Here is a 15,034-nt window from a genome sequence, read left to right as displayed (position 1 = left end):
TCGACCCTACTCGTATTGCAAGACCTCGCTCGTATATCAAGTTAAAAAATGTTTTTCAATTTTGCGCATCTTGCAAAACACTTGCAGACAAAGTTACTTGCAATCCAAGGTTTTACTGTACTTACCCGAGTCCTTAGCTCAATCCAGCATTGTGCCTGTCTGGAGTGGCTCTCTTCTTCCTCCCTGCTCTCACAGGACACAGAGGCAAAAGCAGGAGTCATTGTCTCCTGCTGCTATCAATCAAATCCTGTGAGCAAAGAACGGGGGTGGGGCCTAGCTGTGCTGTGTGGGTCTGTAGACACAGACAACCCTGCCCAGGAATGAGCCCACAGGTGTGCTCCCATAGTACACCCAGAAGAGGAGAAATGGACAGCGCTGGCAGGGAACCCCAGAAGAGGAGGTACGGGACTGCTCTGTGCAATACCATTTACAACATGTCTGTTATTTTAGGTAAAAAAAATTACTTTGAAACCACTGTAATCATGAACAGTCCTCTATAAAATATTGATATGAAACAACCATCAGTTTTCTGTCTCACTTCAGTTGTATAGCGCTACTCCCAGGGGAGCTGCTGAATTGTTTTGTGATTTCTCTGCACATCTAAGGATGACACACCTTGCTCACCCAGTACTTATGCCGCGTACACACGACCAGCTTTGCAGTCAGAATAAACTCTGAAGGTTTCTCCGACGGAACTCCATTCAATCGGTCTTGCCTACACACGGTCAAACCAAAGTCCGACCAAAGTCCAGAAGGTGGTGACGTACAGCACGTATGACGGGACTAGAAAAGGGAAGTTCAATAGCCAGTAGCAAATAGCTTCCGTCTCGTACTTGCTTCAGAGCATGCGTCGTTTTTGGTCCGTCGGAACAGCATACAGAAGAGCGGTTTTCCCGATAGGAATTGGTTCCGTCGGAAATATTTAGAACATGTTCTATTTCTAGGTCCGTCAGAACTTTCCAAAAAAAAAAAAGTCCGATGAGGCACACACACGATCGGAATAGACGATGAAAAGCTTCCGTCGGACTTTTTCTGTCGGACATTCCGCTCGTGTGTATGCGGCTTTACAGACACACCTTGTGAAATGTTAAGGCCAAGCATAACCTAAGAAAAAAGAGGATGAGCAAGTGTACTTAACAACAATCAGTAAGACAAAACCATTACTCTGAGAGTTATGGTCAAATACCTACAATATTCTGACTAACCGTAATGAACAGAACTAACGCAGGATTTACCTAGCAACAGTATAGAAAGACAGTCCTAACTTGCTATAATAGTCCCCATTTTATCACACTGGTCAATGAATGATGAAAAAAAACATTGGCCAACAAAGTTGGGGCCTTTGAAAAAACCAACAGTTCTCAGCAGACAGCAGATTAATTTATGCAATGTAACCCTCATACCAGACCCAGGGCACCCTCTTCTGGGTTTCTGGAAATGTGTTTCTTTTTCAAATCAAGTCCTCAGACAGGGATAGGCGCTTCTGTGTTGTCTCTTTCAATCCTGCTGAGACAGTGTCTGTTTTCCTTCCTTACATGCAGTATTTGTGCCCTCTAGTACAGTTTGATCTCACCAAGCATCCAAATCACACCTCACTCTCCCATAGATAAGGTTCCTGGTATCTGAGGCAAGGTGCTGTGCGATAAGCAGTCTGTTTGCTTCTCTGAGACCTCACTCAATTACAGTAAGCTATGGTAGAGTTCCATTTAGCCAGCAGCCCAGTCTTTTTCTGACCCACTGCTAGCATTAGGACTGCCCTCCCTTTTTCTCCCAGCAGCCTGCAGAGACAATTTGCACTACAACTGCACTTGGATGTGCAGTCACTGTAGATCTGAGGGGGACATGCAAGGAAAATTAAAAACAGCATTTTTGCTTGTACATGATTGGATGATAAAATCAGCAGAGCTTCCCCTCATTTCAGATCTTCCTCTCAGATCTAAAGCGACTGCACTTCCAAGTGCACTTGTAGTGCAAAGTGGATTTGCCTTTAGTAAATCAACCCCTATGTCTTGCTTTTTTGTATAAGCTACTATCACTGACAATGGATTGATCTACATCCAGCCAAGATGATTGCCCCCCTGCACTGGAGACACTCTATAGACGAGCATTGCAAAGTCGACTCCTTAAAAGAGAAATATGGGATTTTTTTTTTTCAGAATCATACTTACCTAGGTGGACGCAGCATCGGTCCCCTGCCGGCTCTAAGATTGAGAACCGAGGGACCAAACACCACCGATCGCTTGGTTCTCAATGCTCCCTGAGCAGAGAGCTGGTGACTGTCCATCACCTCTGTGTTCTCTGCAAACACCCCCCCCCCCCCCCAGCGCTTGCTGGGTTGTGGAGGGGGCGGGAGCGGCTGGCTCAGGCTCTCAGCGGCTCCCTGAGAGGCTGAGCTGGGTGCCAGTCCAGGTATGTGGGCGGGTCCTGACCATATGGTCCCCAATTTTCCAGAGCCTTGACCGGCTCTGTTACGTCTGCTGAAAACAAGTCACAGGAGTGCAGAACGAACTGCACTCCTGTGATCCAAAGGAGAAGTACAGCCAACAAGCTTTGGCTGTACTTCTCCTTTAAGACTTCACTAGCAGCTCCTGGCAGCTCCTCAACTTCAGTTTAGAAGCTTTTGACGTTTTTTTTCCACAGTTCCTAAACTTAACTCCATAAAAGTCTACTGTACGTGTCCATGTACACATAGGCTTTCGGCAGAGTTTAGGAGCTAGCACGTTTAGGTGAGGTTAAACCTCCCTCTCCTGGGATAGGAACATTTTGGCCGCCAGCCGCGGGAAAACCCAAATCGCTATAAAAATGAGTTTTGCGTTTTTGCCGTGTTTTGCATTTTCCAGCGGCCACTGTCAGGGTAGGCTAGTGTACATGCAGCCCAAGGATGGCTGCTGCAGTTCTGCATTCATGAATATTCAGTCTAACCCATCTGGTATTTTTTTTTTAATGTTTTATGTTTATAGTGTAGCACTGCCCCTGCAAAGGCTACTGGTAACTGTCTCCCCTATTCCTGCACAGCCAGGCAAAATGCATTTTCACTTGCATGCAGACACAAGAAATCAGTCTCTGGGTTTGTTTTTGTTGTTTTTATTAGGACAGGCTTTTTTTTCAACTGGAACTTAGTGGAACTGAGTTCCACCACCTCTGGCTCAGACCCTCTGCTCCCTGTTCAGCACTATCACTTGTAGACACAGAAGAACGACTTCTGTGTTTACAAGTGACAGCTTGTCTCTCAGCAGCTCCCACAAATCTGGTCTCCTGAGTGGCTGGGATGGGGACAAGGGAGATGTGGGTGCCTGGGGTGCTGTGCAGATGCCAACACCCCCACTGGATGATCTACCTGCAAGTGAGAGAGGTGGAGCCATTTACAGCGTGCGGGGAGGTCCTAGAGCCGGCTGGGAAGAGGGGTGAAAGTGAGATGTGGATGGGGGGTGCAGAGGTAAACAGCTTTAGAAGAAGGCTGAACTCTGCACTCTGTGTGTAGTGCACACCTGAACGCTGCACTCTGTATGTAGCGCACCCCTGAACTCTGCACATAATGCACTCCTGGTATTTAATGCCCCTTTAAGACCCTCCCACTGTTAGTGAAATATGACCACACCCAGTATTTGATGCTGTTTGAAGGGTGTGTGTATGAGGGTCAAGGGGGTTTTGAGGGTCATGGTTGAGTTCCTGCACCTATTTTCTGAGAAAAAAGCCCTGATTAGGAGTAATAACTTGGATGGGTTAGAGGGGTTATGGGATGCCCGACTTGATGCAAAACAATGAATGGGGACAACTTCCTTCCTCTGTACAAAGTAAGGATCCTGGACTGTTCTCCTTCCTAGTCACCCTCAGTTCTTAATAATCCATAGCAAAAATCTATTGAGGACTAGGAGCTCCTAGTCCCCTTTAGAAAAATAGCACACTATGTTGTAAACTACATGCAGGAGCATCTCCTCTCCTATGTAAACTGTTCCCATTTCCACTGCTTGCATGAACTACCAGCCCTTCTGGCTGCTTGTCTACCAGCCCACCTGGCTGCTCCGAAGATCTCCCAGGGCAAGGGATAGAAAGGGTTAAGCACAGTGCTGTCCTTCTGAAAGCTTGGTAAATGTAGCAGTCTATCCCCTTGTGAATCTCTGGGTGTGCTGATGTACTCACTCTGTCCTCTTTGCTCTCTGCTGCTCCTTAGGCAAGATTGCTTCTCAAACCATTTTTCTGATAGGTTCTTCCCAAGCCAGCCTGAGCTCAGCCTGGAGGCAGGGCCCACATACACTCGGGGGGGGGGGTTCCCTCCTAGGTGACTGACAGCCTCCTAAGCACTCCATCTTCCACCCGACTCCTCTGCTGGCATGTCTCCACCATATTTAACGACTTTCCACCTGCCGCTACAGGGCGGCAGCTATGCGCTGGATCACACACACACATATATATATATATATATATATATATGTATATATATGTATATATATATATATATATATATGTATATATATATATATATATGTATATATATATATATATATATATATATATATATATATATATGATCACGTGAATATATATATATATATATATATATATATATATATATATACAGTGGGGACGAAAAGTATTCAGACCCCCTTACATTTTTCACTCTTTGCTATATATATATATATATATATATATATATATATATATATATATATATATATATATATATATATATATATGTGTGTGTGTATATATATATATATATATATATGTATGTATATATATATATGGGTATATATATATATATATATATATATATATATATATATATATACACAGTGGGGACGGAAAGTATTCAGACCAACTTAAATTTTTGTTATATTGCAGCCATTTGCTAAAATCATTTAAGTTCATTTTATTCCTCATTAATGTACACACAGCACCCCATATTGACAGAAAAACACAGAATTGTTGACATTTTTGCAGATTTATTAAAAAAGAAAAACTGAAATATCACATGGTCCTAAGTATTCAGACCCTTTGCTGTGACACTCATATATTTAACTCAGGTGCTGTCCATTTCTTCTGATCATCCTTGAGATGGTTCTACACCTTCATTTGCGTCCAGCCGTGTTTGATTATACTGATTGGACTTGATTAGGAAAGCCACACAGCTGCCTATATAAGACCTTACAGCTCACAGTGCATGTCAGAGCAAATGAGAATCATGAGGTCAAAGGAACTGCCTGAAGAGCTCAGAATTGTGGCAAGGCACAGATCTTGCCAAGGTTACAAAAAAAATTCTGCTGCACTTAAGGTTCCTAAGAGCACAGTGGCCTCCATAATCCTTAAATGGAAGATGTTTGGGATGAGCAGAACCCTTCCTAGAGCTGGCCGTCCGGCCAAACGGAGCTATTGGGGGAGAAGAGCCTTGGTGAGAGAGGTAAAGAAGAACCCAAAGATCACTGTGGCTGAGCTCCAGAGATGCAGTCGGGATATGGGAGAAAGTTGTAGAAAGTCAACCATCACTGCAGCTGTCCACCAGTCAGGGCTTTATGGCAGAGTGGCCTGACGGAAACCTCTCCTCAGTGCAAGACACATGAAAGCCCGCATGGAGTTTGCTAAAAAACACCTGAAGGACTCCAGGATAGTGAGAATTAAGATTCTTTGGGCTGATGAGACCAAGATAGAACTTTTTGGCCTTAATTCTAAGCGGTATGTGTGAAGAAAACTAGGCACTGCTCATCACCTGTCCAATATAGTCCCAACAGTGAAGCATGGTGGTGGGAGCATCATGCTGTGGGGGGATTTTTCAGTTGCAGGGATGGAAGACGACTGGTTGCAATCGAGGGAAAGATGAATGCGACCAAGTACAGGGATATCCTGGACGAAAACCTTCTCCAGAGTGCTCAGGACCTCAGACTGGGCCGAAGGTTTACCTTCCAACAAGACAATGACCCTAAGCACACAGCTAAAATAATGAAGGAGTGGCTTCACAACTCCGTGACTGTTCTTGAACGGCCCAGCCAGAGCCCTGACTTAAACCCAATTGAGCATCTCTGGAGAGACTGAAAAATGGCTGTCCACCAATGTTTACCATCCAACCTGACAGAACTGGAGAGGATCTGCAAGGAGGAATGGCAGAGGATCCCCAAATCCAGGTGTGAAAAACTTGTTGCATCTTTCCCAAAAAGACTCATGGCTGTATTAAGGGTCTGAATACTTAGGACCATGTGATATTTCAGTTTTTATTTTTTAATAAATATGCAAAAATGTCAACAATTCTGTGTTTTTCTGTCAATATGGGGTGCTGTGTGTACATTAATGAGGAAAAAAATTGAACTTAAATGATTTTAGCAAATGGTTACAATATAACAAAGAGTGAAACATTTAAGGGGGTCTGAATACTTTCCGTCCCCACTGTATGTGTATATATTTTATATATATATATATTTCTTATATATTTATAAGTGTCAGTGTCAGAATGTCTGCTGCAGTATCGCTGTACCGCTATAAGTAAATGATCGCCGCCATTGCTAGTATAAAATAAATAAATAAATAAGAATATCCTATAGTTTGTAGATGCTATAACTTTTGCGCAAACCAAACAATATACGCTTATTGGGATTTTGTTTACCAAAAATTTGTAGCAGAATACATATTAGCCTAAATTTAAAAAAAGTTAATTTTTTTTTTTTTTAAATTGTTAGTATTTTTTTGTTTATAACGCAAAAAATTTCAAATGCAGAGGTGATCAAACACCACCAAAAGAAAGTTTTATATGTGGAAAAAAAGGACATAATTATTATTTGGGTACAGTATTACACGACCGCACAATTGTCAGTTAAAAATTGTTAGTATTTTTTTGTTTATAGCGCAAAAAATTTCAAATGCAGAGGTGATCAAACACCACCAAAAGAAAGTTTTATTTGTGGGAAAAAAAGGACATAATTATTATTTGGGTACAGTATTACACGACAGTAAAAGTCAGTTAAAGTAAAGCAGTGTTGTATCGCAACAAATGGCCTGATCATGAAGGGGGGTAAATCTTCTGGAGGTAGGGTTTCCCAGCTGACAGCTGAAATGTAAACAAAAGAATGCCAACAATGAAAAATGCAGAAAAAAAAACACGCCAAAAAAAAAAAAGTGAGCGAGTGCCCCCTTCTGAACCATACCAGGCCACATGCCACCAACATATGGGGGATGCTCTGCTCCCCCCCCCCCCCAAAAGCACCTTGTCCCCATGTTTATGGGGACAAGGGCCCCTTCCTCACAACCCTGGCCTGGTGGTTGTGGGGATGCGAGGGGTGACTTATCAGAATCTGGAAGCCCCTTTAACAGGGGGGCCCCCCCATGTGAATTGAGTACAAAGTACATAGTACTATACATAGTAACCCTACTCATTCACCAAAAAAGTGTAAAAAGTAAATAAAAACACAACAGTTTTGGACACGTCCTTTCTTAAAAAATAAAAAAAAATTATAAATGTCCCCAGAAGTAGATCTAGCGTCAATCACTATGCCATTTTTTTTTTTTTTTTAATTGTTTATTTAAGTGGAGAACACGGCCCACATAGGCCAACAGGTATACAGAAATACATGCGTCAGGTAACACACAAGATACAGTATAGTGATAAACATTCTTGCATATCTCTTTGTAACAGAGCAACATCTAACCTGTTATTCCATAACAATACATTAATACTTATAAGTCTGTAGTGTGTTAAACTGTGGAATCTAGTAACCAAGTATCATCTTACAGTACTGACTCCCATTGCGCCGGTCCTCTATTTTCTTTATTTATTAAGATCAAAAGAAATTAAAGAATGCTAGAAACAGATTGGAAAGGAAAGGAGTGAAAAGAAAGTGCAGGAGAGAGAGGGGTTAGTATGGAGAAAATGGGGGATTAGGGGGTGGGGAGGGAGGGGGGGGTGGGTCTCGTGAACATGTAGGGCTATACCGTCCGTGTTCCTAAGGTGTTATGTCTCTGCTCATGGGATACTGGTGTCTCAGTATGTACACCCACACACTCACAGGGCGTCATCTGTTCCTCTCAAAGATTGACCTGCCGCCGAGTATATAAACATCGACCATGATTGCCAGGTCTTAGAGAATGCTTCTTCCCTATGTTGTGCCGTGTAGATCAGGTTTTCCATTTTTCTTATGTCTTCCACCTTTCCCAACCACATGTCTATAGTCGGTGGTGTGGTGGATTTCCAGCATAGAGGTATACATGCTCTGGCTGCATCCAACAGATGTCGTATGACTGAGCGTTTGTACGCCTTGTCTGGGATATCAGTGGCATGTAGTAGAAAGGATGCTGGGTCTTTTGTAATTATCCTGTCGGTGAATAGTTGTACAGTCTCGTGTATTACCCTCCAAAAACGTGAGAGCTTGGGACATGACCAAAATATGTGTAACAAAGTTCCCTTGTCTCTTTGACAACGCCAGCACGTTTCAGATGTAGTAGGGAATATTTTATGTAGCTGTGCTGGGGTTCTGTACCACCTAGAGAGTATTTTATAATTTGTTTCCTGGGTTTTAGCACAGATGGATGACTTATGTGTGAAATGGAGTATGCGTTGTCGCTGCGTGGGGTTGAAACTGCAGTCTAGCTCCTCTTCCCATTTGGTCAAACCCGGGGGTATGTAATCCGAGGGAGGTGTATTCAGAAGATTGTACATCAGTGAGAGTCTATGTGGTAAAATGCCCGTGTCAGTACAGAGTTCTTCTAGGGTCGTGAGTCCTTGGTCTACGTCAGTGGGGGGTGGGATGGAATGGAGGAAGTGTCCTAGTTGGAGCGTCCGCATGAAGTCTAAATGGAACATCCCTAATGGGTTAGAGAGCTCCGTGTATGTTCTCCAGCGTCCTCCCGAACTAAAGTGGGAGGCCATATGTATACCTGTTTCCCCCAACTTCTGAAAAATTCTATCCTGTAAACCAGGTGTGAAGAGAGGGTGCCTTATAATTGGGAAAAGGGACGAGTTCCGAGATGAGATGTTTGGTTTAGAGATTAGTTTGGCACAAATTCGGGCTGTGTTGCCTATCAGAGGATGTCGTTTAAGTTCTATTGGTAGACTCCGGTAACACCACGGAGTGCCTCCCAGCGGGACTCTGGTGTGGGATTGCTCTAATTGGGTCCATAATTTGGTCTCCCTATGTCTACACCAATCTATGAGTCTTCCCAAATGTACCACTTGATGGTAGGCGCGTATGTCGGGTAGTGCCAACCCCCCATAAGCCTTGGGAAGCACAAGTAATTTGTTGGGCGGCCTGGGTCTTTTCTTAGCCCAGACAAATTCAGTGAATATTGTTTGTATTTGTTTGAAAAATCCGGGGGGCATACGTATCGGTATGGCCTGCATTAGGTATAATATTTTGGGTAATATAGACATCTTTAGGATGTTACAACGCCCCAACCAGGAATATAGGCCGGATTGCCATGTATTTAGCAGTGTTTTTATCTTTGTAAGGAGTGTCGGAAAATTAATTTCATATAATTTCGATATTGTTTGGGGGATGTATGTGCCCAAATATTTTAGGGCTTTGTCTGACCATTTCAGTTTAAAACTGGCTTTAAGGGATGTGAGTAGCGATGAAGGGATTCCTACACTCATAGCCTCTGATTTGGACAGGTTAATTTTCAGAAAGGCCAGGGTCCCATATACGGAAAATTCTTTTAGCAGGTTTGGGAGGGAAATAGCCGGGTTTGTAAGTGAGAACATCAAGTCATCTGCATATGCTGATATCTTATACTGAGTATTGTCTATGGTAATTCCCGTAATATCCGGGTTCAGTCTGATGTGACAAAGGAATGGTTCCAATGACAATGCAAAAAGGAGGGGTGAAAGCGGGCATCCTTGACGCGTGCCATTCGAAATTTGGAAGGCGTCTGACATTACGCCGTTCACCCTTACTCTAGCAGTCGTGCGGTGTATATTGCTGAGATCCAATTTAGCATATTATTCCCTAGGCCTATGTGTCTTAACGTTGTAAGCATAAACGACCAGTTTACCCGATCAAATGCTTTTTCGGCATCTGTACCGAGAAAAACCGTCCGCGTGCTTGTTTCCGTGGCATTATAGAGTAAGTTCAGGACTTTAGTAGTATTGTCCCTCGCTTCTCTAGTTGGGACGAAGCCTACTTGATCAAGGTGAATCAAACTGGTTATGTGTTGTTGTAATCTAGTAGCCAATATTTTTGTGAACAGTTTAAGGTCCGTGTTCAGTAAGGATATGGGACAGTAGCTACCACACTGGGTTGGGTCTTTATCTTTTTTATGAATTACTGTTATTTGGGCAAGTAACGTGTTATTGTGTAATAGTTTTCCTTTACCTAGGTCATTGAAGAGTTTGGTCAGGTGTTGTCCTAATGAAGGGAGTAGTGTCTTGTAATATTGTAGCGTAAGTCCGGCAGGTCCCGGGGCTTTCCCTTGCTTTGTATTTTTTATTGCCATTTGTATATCTGTTAATGTTATGGGCTCGTCTAGTAGGTCTCGCGTCGCAGACGATAGCGAAGGCATTTTGGAGTCTGCTATATATTCTGCGATTTTTTCTGGGGGAGGTTGTGTCATGTTTAAATTGTATACGTTTTCGTAGTACGTCCTAAATTCTTGAGTGATTTGTTGGGGTAAAGCAGCTCTTTGTCCCGTTGGAGAGTTAATGTGCGGAATGTATGATGCCATGTTTTGCGATTTTAGAGATTGGGCCAGTAATCTGCCACATTTGTTGCCTGATTCGTAAATCTTTTTCCGGGAAATTTGGAGAGCTGCCTTAGCCTTAAAATGGAGTAGGTCTGTTATTTGCATACGTATCTATCTAATTCACTACCCAGGGGTCTGGACGGTGTCATTTTGTGGGCGGATTCTAGTTTATGGAGTTTGTCAAATAGTGTTGATAGTTGTGCTGTCTTTTGTTTTTTAAGTCTTGCCCCATGCTTAATAAGCACTCCGCGAATCACCGCTTTGTGTGCTTCCCAAATTAGTCCACCGTCTCTGTCTTCTGAGGTGTTGGTGTAAAAGTAGTGTGAGATTTCTTTCGTGATATCTGCAACTATGTCTGGGTCTTGTAGAAGACTTTCATTTAGTCTCCAGGGTTTTCTTTGTCCTTTGAAAAAGTCAGTAAGGTCATATTGCATGGTAACCGGAGTGTGATCGGACCATGTAATGGATCCGATTGCCGTTTCTTTAACTGCCCGGAGTTGGTTGTGTGGTACTAAGAATAAAACAATACGCGAATATACCTGGTGTGGATGAGAGAAAAAGGTGTAGTCTCGTTCCCCAGGGTGAAAAAGGCGCCAGGTATCTATCAGCTGTGCTGCATGGAGGGCCGAAAGCATTTCCCTGCGAGTGCCCCGTGAGGTGGAGGATGTGCCTGTCGAGGTATCTTCTACCGGGATCAAGGGAATGTTAAGGTCCCCACCTATGATCAGTTGGCCCTCAGCGAAATTCTGTAGTAATTTTAAGTGTCGTTTCATGAATGTGTCTTGGTGTTCATTTGGGGCGTAGAAATTTGCGATGGTCACTTTGGCACCGCCTATCAGGCCCTTCAGAAAAAGGAACCTACCCGCCGGGTCCGTCTTTTTGTCCACTAGCGTCCACGGTACCGTTGCGGAGATCTGAGTAGATACTCCTCTGGATTTAGCGGCTACGTGGGTGGAGTGATATACTGTCGTGTAGTACCTGTTTTTTAATATTGGGAACTTGTTTTCTCTGAAATGCGTCTCCTGTATTAGTACTATGTCAGCTTTCATGTGTCTCATGTCGTTTAGTAACATTCTCCTTTTTTCCGGGACGTTAAAGCGGAGTTCCACACAAAAATGGAACTTCCGCTTTTCGGAACCCTCCCCCCCTCCGGTGTCACATTTGGCACCTTTCAGGGGGGGGGGGGGTGCAGATACCTGTCTAAGACAGGTATTTGCACCCACTTCCGGCATAGACTCCCATGGGAGTCTATGCCTCTTCCCGTCCCGACCGCGCTGTCTGCTGGGAACACACAGCTCCCAGCAGAGAGCGGGGACCACTAGGGAAGCGCAGCGCGACTCGCGCATGCGCAGTAGGGAACCAGGAAGTGAAGCCGCAACACTTCACTTCCTGATTCCCTCACCTAGGATGGCGGCGGTAGCTGCCGAGAACCGAGCGGGTTCTCGGCGTCACCTGCCGACATCGCTGGACCCCGGGACAGGTAAGTGGCCATGTATTAAAAGTCAGCAGCTGCAGTATTTGTAGCTGCTGGCTTTTAATATTTTTTTTTTTTTGGCGGTGTGGGTGAACCCCCGCTTTAAGTCCCTTTGCATTAAGGGTGACAATATTAAGTACCCCCATGTTCGCGAGAGGAAGTTACAGGTATGGGGAGAGAGAAAAGGGAAGGGGAAAAGTGCGGGGAAGGAAGAGGTAGTAGACTAGAAGAGAGGAAAATTTAGGATAAGATAAAGACCACTCTAAAGTTGCAAGGGGTGTCGTGCAGGAAAATCTCCCAGTCCACCCAATCCAAGGAGTGGTTAACTACTATTTAGCTGAAGTTTACTTCAGCGCTCACCAGAATTACCTGGGTGAAGGCGTTTTCCTAATTGGGGAAGTGTCTAGCAAGGACCTCGGAAGGAGGGCTATGTCCTCCCCGTGCCCTCGGATCTAAATTGAAAGTGGTACTCTGAGCGTAACGTACTCTGTCTCTAGTGTAGGACATAAATCTGTATATGTGAGGGTATGTATGCGCATACATTCTGGGCATCATGAGCATTACTGTAGTCATATCAAACAATCAATAAACATTCTAAATTGGATCATACACTACGCCAAGAACTACATTACTGGTTGGCTTCAAGAAATACTGAACCAACAAACATGCCCTACATGAATGTAACGGTGTTGGTAGAGCCCAGCTAACAGGCTTCAGCATACCTCCTTTATGTGTTGTTTACTGGTGGTGGCTGCAGGCAACATTCCAACAATGCAATGACTATAAGTGGGGTCGTAGTAAGAAGGGACATTAAACTAAGTTCCCTCTGCACAACCACTACAGTCAGTGCACCGCACAGCCTTTGTCCATCCAACATACTCCCACCGTGTCTTGATTTAAGTTGTCATCTACCTTCAGCTTACAGGAGCCATAACACTTAATACCTCTGCTGATTATGACCTCCAGCATCTCCAGCTCACACCCCCCCCCCCTCTCCCCACCCCACCAAACCCCCAGCAGGAAGCTCACGTGGCTCTTCAGAGCGTCCATTGGTCTCCACAGGGGGACCAATAACATATTATTTACAGCAAAAGTTCTTGCATTAGAGTATCGTTCCCAGTGCAGCCTCCAACGATCACCTAATCTAGTAGGAAATGCCTAGGATGCTATCTCTCCCCGCTGCGATCGTTTCAGCCTGGGGGTGAGGGAGAGAGAGGGGGGGGGAAACCTTCTCCCAGGGTGATCCAGCTGCACAGAGAGCTACCCAGACAAGGTAAGGGGGGGGGGCGGTAAAGTGGGCGTTAGCAAACTCCTCGTCTCCGTTCACCACGAGATGTCTCCCAGCTTAGCTTTGTCCATTGCTGTGCCCAACAGGGATGAGAACATCTCTGGCAGTCACATGGTAGAGTTATTCTATGCCAAGGGGGCCGGGAGGTGAATAAAGTCCGTCACCGTGCAAAGTGTATGGGTCAGCTGGCGGCTCACATACCGCATGGATAGGGCAATAACACAAACTGTTCAAGAGCCAACCATTTAAATAATCAAATGCTCAACAATAGCTGATAATTGGCGCAGGTGTATGGCAGTCACTGTTTTTAAAAACTTTTACAGTACCTTCAGGATTCACGGGCTCTGTTATCTGGCCTGGCGCGGGATCTTCCCCGGGATCTCTGTGAGCTGGTGGTCGGGTTGGTTCTGCTCGTGGACAGGCCCGGTCAGCCGGTCGGTCGCGGGATCACTCAACAACCAATTCGGGACCTGGATCGGTTCTGCCCCCATGAAGTCGAAAAGAGCAGGTAGGTCTGCTGGTGTGCGTAGCGTATAGTAGGCCCGATCTGTGCGGAAGGTCACCGCAAGTGGGTATCCCCATCTGTACGTGCAGCCATGTCTTCTTGCCAGCTCTAAGATGGGCTTCAGCATGGCGCGGCGCTGTAGCGTGGCCCACGATAGATCAGGGAGTATTTGAATGTGGGCCCCATCAAATTCAATCTCTGCCTGGTCCCAGGCTTTCCTGAATAGGGTTTCCTTCTGCGCAAAGCGGTGTATGCGGCATAGGACATCCCGAGGCCTGGCAGGGTCCGTGGGTTTAGGGCCCAGGGTGCGGTGGATCCTGTCTATTTCCAGGTGTGGTGGGGGATTGTCTAGGAGGCCCTGGAAGATCGCCGCCGCCTTCACCGCCAAGTCTTCCAGACCTGTGGCCTCTGGTATTCCCCATAGCCGCAGGTTATTGCGGCAGCTACGGTCCTCCAATTCCTCCAGGTGGAGCTGCATGTCTTGCACTTCTAGGAGATGGGCCTGCTGTGAGTGTTCCATTGCCTGCATCCTCTCTTCCAGGGTGGATATCCTATTTTCTCCAGAGGTGACCCGGTTCTCCACTGTGTGTAAGTCATCCCTTACTTCTTGGATGTCTTTTCTGTGCGCCTCCTCTATCCTAAGGATCATGGTCTCAAAGTCTGCCCTCGTGAGGAGGACCTCCAGGTCTGCTCTTGTGGGGAGAGCCCTGAGCATGCTGCGGAGGTCATCTTCCAGGATGTTCTGGCTGACCGGGTGTCTCTCCATCTCCGTGCAGAGGAATGCCCCGTCGGATTTTCCGATGGACAATGTCCGATCGGAGCGTGTTGTCGGAAATTCTGACCGTGTGTGGGCGCCATCGGACATTTTCCATCGGATTTTCCGACACACAAAGTTGGACAGCAGGAGATAAAATTTTCCGACAACAAAATCCGATCGCGTCAATTCCGACCGTGTGTGGCCTGTCCCGACGCACAAAGTGCCACGCATGCTCAGAAGAAATTCCGACACGGGACAGCTCGTTCTGGTAAACGTAGCGTTCGGAATGGATACAGCACTTTCGTCACGCTGCAATGTTCAAAATGGTTTAATACAGCGCACTCTCTTCTTCTT

Source organism: Aquarana catesbeiana, linkage group LG06 (assembly GCF_042186555.1).
Source record: "Aquarana catesbeiana isolate 2022-GZ linkage group LG06, ASM4218655v1, whole genome shotgun sequence".
In the NCBI taxonomy this organism is placed as follows: Eukaryota; Metazoa; Chordata; class Amphibia; order Anura; family Ranidae; genus Aquarana; species Aquarana catesbeiana.
Note: the sequence above shows the minus strand (reverse complement) of the source record.